The sequence below is a fragment of the Pithys albifrons genome, chromosome 3, assembly GCF_047495875.1.
Source record: "Pithys albifrons albifrons isolate INPA30051 chromosome 3, PitAlb_v1, whole genome shotgun sequence".
In the NCBI taxonomy this organism is placed as follows: domain Eukaryota; kingdom Metazoa; phylum Chordata; class Aves; order Passeriformes; family Thamnophilidae; genus Pithys; species Pithys albifrons.
In genome coordinates, this window is record NC_092460.1 from 46,138,753 (window position 1) to 46,145,401 (window position 6,649).

Sequence of the window (6,649 nt, forward strand, 5' to 3'; positions counted from 1 at the left end):
GTGGTTTACATCCAGTTTTTGTCCATGATTTTCCTCCTGAGGAGAGAACAGGCAGAATGTCCCACTGGTCAACAGCATCCTGACTATGGAGAGCCAGGCACAGCATTCCAGGATCCCACCAAACCCTGGGAGGGCCCAGGGAAGGATGCAGAGACCCAGCTGGCAAAGGGTAATTCAGACACACCTCCATTCCCCTCCTCACTGGACCTTTGTACATCTTTACTTCTTATTCCACTCACTGTACAAATATTATCTTTTAAAACCAGCTCAGAGGGCTGATTGTTTTCTGAATTGCTGTTATTGTAGGCACTTACAAGAAGTCTCACTTCCTTGTGAGATACAGTGTGAACCAGAGACAAGGTTTTCCTTCTGGAAGGATCCTGCAGCATTCACCGGACAGAGGGCGAGTCAGAAGACAGAGGAGCAGACAAAGAAATGTTCTCCTTGTTCATTCTGCTCCTTGAAGACCTGCTGTGGACTAATTGAAAGTCTCAGATTTCATGGGATGCTTTACTTGTAATTTCTCTCCTGTTATTTTTCAGTTTGGGATCAGATCTTGCCTAAAGGAGAAATAACTGGTATAAAAAACACACTGTATTTTCACTTTAGTGAGCACTGACACTTGTCAGCAGGTTTTTTATCTGGGGTGTTCTCCATAGAAAGGCTCCTCCCTCCCTTTCCATGCAAGGAAGGAGGATTTACAAATCCACCAGTATTTCAAAATATGGCCTCTGGTGGGAAAGAAAACATCTCCTCTCCTCTCCTCTCCTCTCCTCTCCTCTCCTCTCCTCTCCTCTCCTCTCCTCCCCTCCCCTCCCCTCCCCTCCCCTCCCCTCCCCTCCCCTCCCCTCCCCTCCCCTCCCCTCCCCTCTCCTCTCCTCTCCTCTCCTCTCCTCTCCTCTCCTCTCCTCTCCTCTCCTCTCCCTCCTCCTCTCCTCTCCTCTCCTCTCCTCTCCTCTCCTCTCCTCTCCTCTCCTCTCCTCTCCTCTCCTCTCCTCTCCTCTCCTCTCCTCTCCTCTCCTCACCTCCCCTCCCCCCTCCCCTCCCCTCCCCTCCCCTCTCTCCCCCTCCCCTCCCCTCCCCCTCCCCTTCCCCTCTCCTCTCCTCTCCTCTCCTCTCCTCTCCTCTCCTCTCTCCTCTCCTCTCCTCTCCTCTCCTCTCCTCTCCTCTCCTCTCCTCTCCTCTCCTCTCCTCTCTCTCCTCTCCTCTCCTCTCCTCTCCTCTCCTCTCCTCTCCTCTCCTCTCCTCTCCTCTTCAGTTTCTATCTTGGGGAGCAAAGCCTGATGTATCTCACTTCTCCAGGGAAAAAGGAGTGGACATTCCAATGGGCCTGGATCCTGAAGGCCACCAGGAACCTCCCAAACAACTCAACCAGCTTTGCAACAAGCTCCCCAAAAACAAACACATGCAATGAAAATGCAGTTCATTGCACAGTGCAAGGAAAATGAAGGAGCATCCAGGTCTGGAGCCTCTGCCAGCCCATCTGGTGGAACTCAACGAGGCAGCTGCTGGCAACTCCCTGATGATGCCAAGCTAATAATAATGCCATGGAACAGGGGAGGGAATCAAGCTCTGCCAGGGGAAATTGAAGTCGGAGATCAGAAAAAAATCCTTTCCAGAGAGAGTGCTCAGGCATTGGAATGGGCTGCCCAGAGAGGGGGTGGATTCCCCATCCCTGGAGGTTTTTAACCTGAGCTTGGCCGTGGCACTGAGTGCCATGATCTGGTAAAGGGATTGGAGTTGGACCAAGGGTTGGACTTGATGATCTCGGAGGTCTTTTCCAACCCAATCCATTCTGTGATTCTGTGATTCTGTGATTCTATGAATGTGGCATCGAGTGAGAATCCACCACTTCTTGATTCAACTCCACTGTGATCACCAGCCCAGGGCTGGTGATCACAGTGGGGTGGACCAAGGGTTGGGCTTGATGATCTCAGAGGTCTTTTCCAACCCAATCCACTCTATGATTCTGTGATAATCAGAGGCGAGGGAATGCCCTTTCTGTTACGTGGGTGGGGTGGGATTTATGAGCCTTTAAAGGAGGGAAACTTGATTTTGGAGGTGTGCTTTGGGGATTGGATTTGGCCAGAGCACCCAAAAATGTGTTTGTAAGTAAACCTTTCTGCTTGTTAATTTTCTTTGTTTCACCAAACTTTGTTATCATTGTAAAATTCAATAAATAGAATTTTTTTTCTCACAATTCCACATTCAGGGAGCTGAGGAGGTTCTCACTGGACAGGGAACTGGAGCAAAGCCACCAGCACCACCCTGGTGACCAAGGGAGCTACTGGACCTGCAGAGCCACAGGAGTGCTTTGTGAAGAAGAATAATGAGCTGCTCACTTGCCTGAGTGAGGCTACTAGTGCAGGGAAGCGGGCATGAAAATCCCATGGGAACTTCAGCTGGAGGAGGAAAGTCAAATCCCAACTAAATGATGGCATTGCAGATTCCCTTAAAAAGCACTCAGCCATCCTCATTCTCTGCATTTACACTCTCCAGATTACTGATTTTCTGCTCTCTCCCACACCAAAGAGAAGTGCTTTCCAGCAGCTGTGGAGAGGTGTCACACAGACACAGGAACTGAGAGCTTTGAGACTGGCAAGGGAATTACCAAACCCAGCCTCAGAAAGCTCCTCTAAGTGCTATTCCCAAAGTTTTAGCTCCAGGGAGTTTATTTCCAAGTGTCTTCCTTTTATTTTTCTGTGGTTGTAGGGAGGACTAATGCCAAGTCTGGAATTTTAACCTCAGCTACTGTAAATCACCATATCACAGAATCATAGAATGGATTGGGTTGGAAAAGACCTCCGAGATCATCAAGTCCAACCCTTGGGCCAGCTCCAGTCCCTTTACCAGATCATGGCACTCAGTGCCACGGCCAAGCTCAGGTTAAAAACCTCCAGGGATGGGGAATCCACCCCCTCTCTGGGCAGCCCATTCCAATGCCTGAGCACTCTCTCTGCAAAGAATTTTTTTCAGCTCTCCAACTTCAATTTCCCCTGGCAGAGCTTGAGCCCGTGCCCCCTTGTCCTATTGCTGACTGCCTATGGTTTTATTTGATCTATAAACCTAAGAAGAGCCACTTCCTACTAAGATAAGCTGTGCAGAAGTGAAAAAAGCCCAACCCTCACAAACTGCAAGACACTCTGAGCCATCAGATGTACAAACAGTGAACCTGCACCAAGACAAACCATGGGGAGCTGAGGCAGAGCCAGGGAGATTGGGATATTTGTTAACCAAGGATGTGCCAAGGGAGAGATGGCTCTGGTGTTAAAGCAGTTTTCCCTGGGGCTGCTCCACTTGCTGTGGCTGAAAAGTTTTAAAAGTTTTATTTTTAAATTAAAAACTGTGTGCTGTGTTGAGGAAACCTGGGCAAGGACAGTCAGTCACCTGTACCAGAAGCAAGGAAAGGTCACAGGAGAGAGGAAAGTGTGGAAAGCTCCACCAGCACTTGGAGCAGAGCAGTCCTTGTCTCATGAGCCCTGACATTTCAGCACACAGACGTTCTCTTGTTGTGTATGAGGTAATGCTTTCCTCAAGGGCAAAACCACTCTTAGTGATGTGTCTGCGAGAAATCCAGCACTTCACCTGGTCCTCAAACCAGCTGAGGACAGAAAGCCTTTTGTTTGGCTCTTTTGTCACTAAAAGCTGGAAACCCAGAGCACGAGGCACACCCACATGTGATGCTGGAAAGGTTTTCTGTGCAGCTGCAACAAAGAGCTGACAGAATTCAGCTGAGGGACTGTTTGCAGGGGCCTGGAGAGACAGGACAGGGGGAATGGCTTCACACTGACAGATTCAGGGTTTAGGTCGGATATCAGGGAGAAATTCTTCCCTGTGGGCAGGCCCTGGCACAGGTTGGGCAGAGAAGCTGTGGCTGCCCCATCCCTGGAAGTGTCCAAGGCCAGGCTGGATGGGGCTCTGAGCAACCTGGGCTGGTGGAAGGTGTCCCTGCCCATGGCAGGGGCTTGGAATTACATGATCTTTAATGTTCCTTCCAACCCAAAAAATTCTGTGATTCTGTGAAGTAGATTATTTAGTCTATAAAAAGTTCTGATCAGCAGAAGTAATTATCAGTGTGCCCTCCAAAGGGAATCTGCATTATTGTGCCCAGGCTGAAGGATGTGACAGATGTTGTGAAGGTGTGTGTAACCACACAGCCTTACCTGGGGCCAGGGTGGGGCCAGAATGTGGGTCCATCCTGACAAGAGCTGATTATCCATTCTCTTTCAATAGATCAGTCTGAAAAAACACTGCACAAGCAGAAGCCAGGAAGGTGTGGGGATGAATCTGCCTCTTCTCCTGCACTGCCCTGCAATGGCTTTCCCTCATCTGCAGGAAAGAGAGAGAGAAACCACGTGAGATGCATTGCATGTGCTGGCAGTGATGGGGAGGGGCAAATCCTGATCCACCTGGGACAGACATAGCATCAGCTGCCAGAGCAGGGGGTGCCTGGCATGATTAGGAACTCAGCAATAGGACAAGGGGGCACGAGCTCAAGCTCTGACAGGGGAAATTGGAGAGCAGAAAAAACTCTTTCCAGAGAGAGTGCTCAGGCATTGGAATGGGCTGCCCAGAGAGGGGGTGGATTCCCCATCCCTGGAGGTTTTTAACCTGAGCTTGGCCGTGGCACTGAGTGCCATGATCTGGTAAAGGGACTGGAGTTGGCCCAAGGGTTGGACTTGATGATCTCGGACGTTTTTTCCAACCCAATCCATTCAATGATTCTATGATTAGGGGTGCGCACACATCCCAACACAATCCCACTGCTCCAGGTGATCTCTTGTCCTGTGGGACACACTCAGGGAGCACACAGAGCTGTCCTGCTTTCACATCCCTATAAACCCAGGCAAGCAGCCCCAGCCTTCCAGGAATAACCACGAGAAAAGCTGTCAGCCGGCTGGGATTTGAGGGGAAGAACCATCAATTCCATCCCCACAAGGAGCCTCTTTGGGTAATGCAGGTGTGGGGCTGTCTCAGCTCTCCAGAGACTTTGCTACACTTCTCTGTAGGAAAAGTAAACCCCACAGCCATATCCCATGTGCAGTTTGGGGAAGTAGGTAAATAGTTCACAGTGCCATTGACCCAACACAAGGGTGACTAATCCAGCAGGAAGCACCTGGGATGGCAAGGTCCTGCCAGCCATGCCTGCCTGACCTGCCCTGTCAGAGCAGGGAACAGCCCAAGGCTCTTGTCTTCCAGACAAGTGTTTTCTCTGAAGTCTTGGAAGGTTATCAGGGATGAAAACTGGGCTAAAATTCAAGGTATTTGGTTCTAAGGGCTAAAGAAGGATTTAAATTTGGCACTGGAGCCATTGAAAGGGGAGCCCTCTCTACCCTCGGTGATAGGAAGCTGACGGGATTTTCTCTTTGAGTTTTGCTTTCAGGAGGTAAGGACAAGCAGCAAAACTTGATCTGCCCCCAGGGCTGAGCTCCAGAAACTGCCTGGGATGCAGCACTTGGAATTCCAGACGCTGGAATAAAATGTGGCAATTGGATGCAAATTATTCACTACATTTACCATACCACATTATTTACTGGCACTACAGTTTCATCATCAGGGCTATAATTTCCAAATTACCTCTGCTCAGAATCCACTTTCTTTTATGAGTCCTGAAATGCTTTCCGTTCACACGCAGGGAGAGTTTCACACTTGTCCCAAGCCCCTAAATTGAAACAACTCACAAGTGCCTGCCAAATGACCTCAAGGCTGATTTTCAAGGGCACAAATGGCAGTGAAGGATCATTTCTTTGCAGACAACAGGAAATTCAGCTCAGGGTTTGTCTCAGACCACACAGGAAGTCTCACGTAAAACAGCGCGTTAAATTCACGGCTCTTCATTCCCGGTTAGTGGGGAAAAAGAAACGAAAACCAACTTTCTTTTGTGTTTCTGAAGAGTAGGCAAGCCTGGTGTGGCTGAGAGGATGATCTGCACCTGATACCTGCTCAGTATTTCCTTGCTGAGGTCTCACTGCTGGCTGGAACACCTGGGAAACCAGGACATCAGATCCACGCCGGGAGGAGGTGGAAGATCAGAAATGTGATCTGAGAGTATCTTGGCGTGCTACATACCCAGGCAGGCAGTACTGCGAGGCTGACCATGAACAGGAAACTTTCCTTTCCCATTAAATCAATTATCCATTAACAAATGAACCAGAACAGCAGGATCAGGTAGGTCTGAGCCTTCAGAGACACAAACCAGGTAGGACATCCTGAGCCTCCCAACTTCTAAGAACAATCTCCCAGGAGCTGTTCTCCACCAAAATGAGCTGAGTCAGTACGAGGAGACACTGCAACATAATTATTACATGATGGTCACCTCTCCATCGTGCCTTTCTGATGCCTGCACCCCTGGAGAAAGGCAGACATGGCTTATTTAACCAGTGATGCACACAGTGTGTATTTCTGTCCCAGAGCCATCTACAAACAACAGCACATTTAAATGCTTATTATATGTAAGGCATATATTAAAAAGCAAAATAAAAATAAAAAAGCAAACCCAAACTAGTGAATCACTTCTCCGGCAGAGCTTCGCTTAATCACGTGACTGGTCATGCTGAGCTGACACATCTTCAGCTTGGTTTTCTTGCTGCTTAGAAGAGAAATGTCTGTGAAATACCCATTCACATCAGCGAGTTAATGTGTTGGTTCA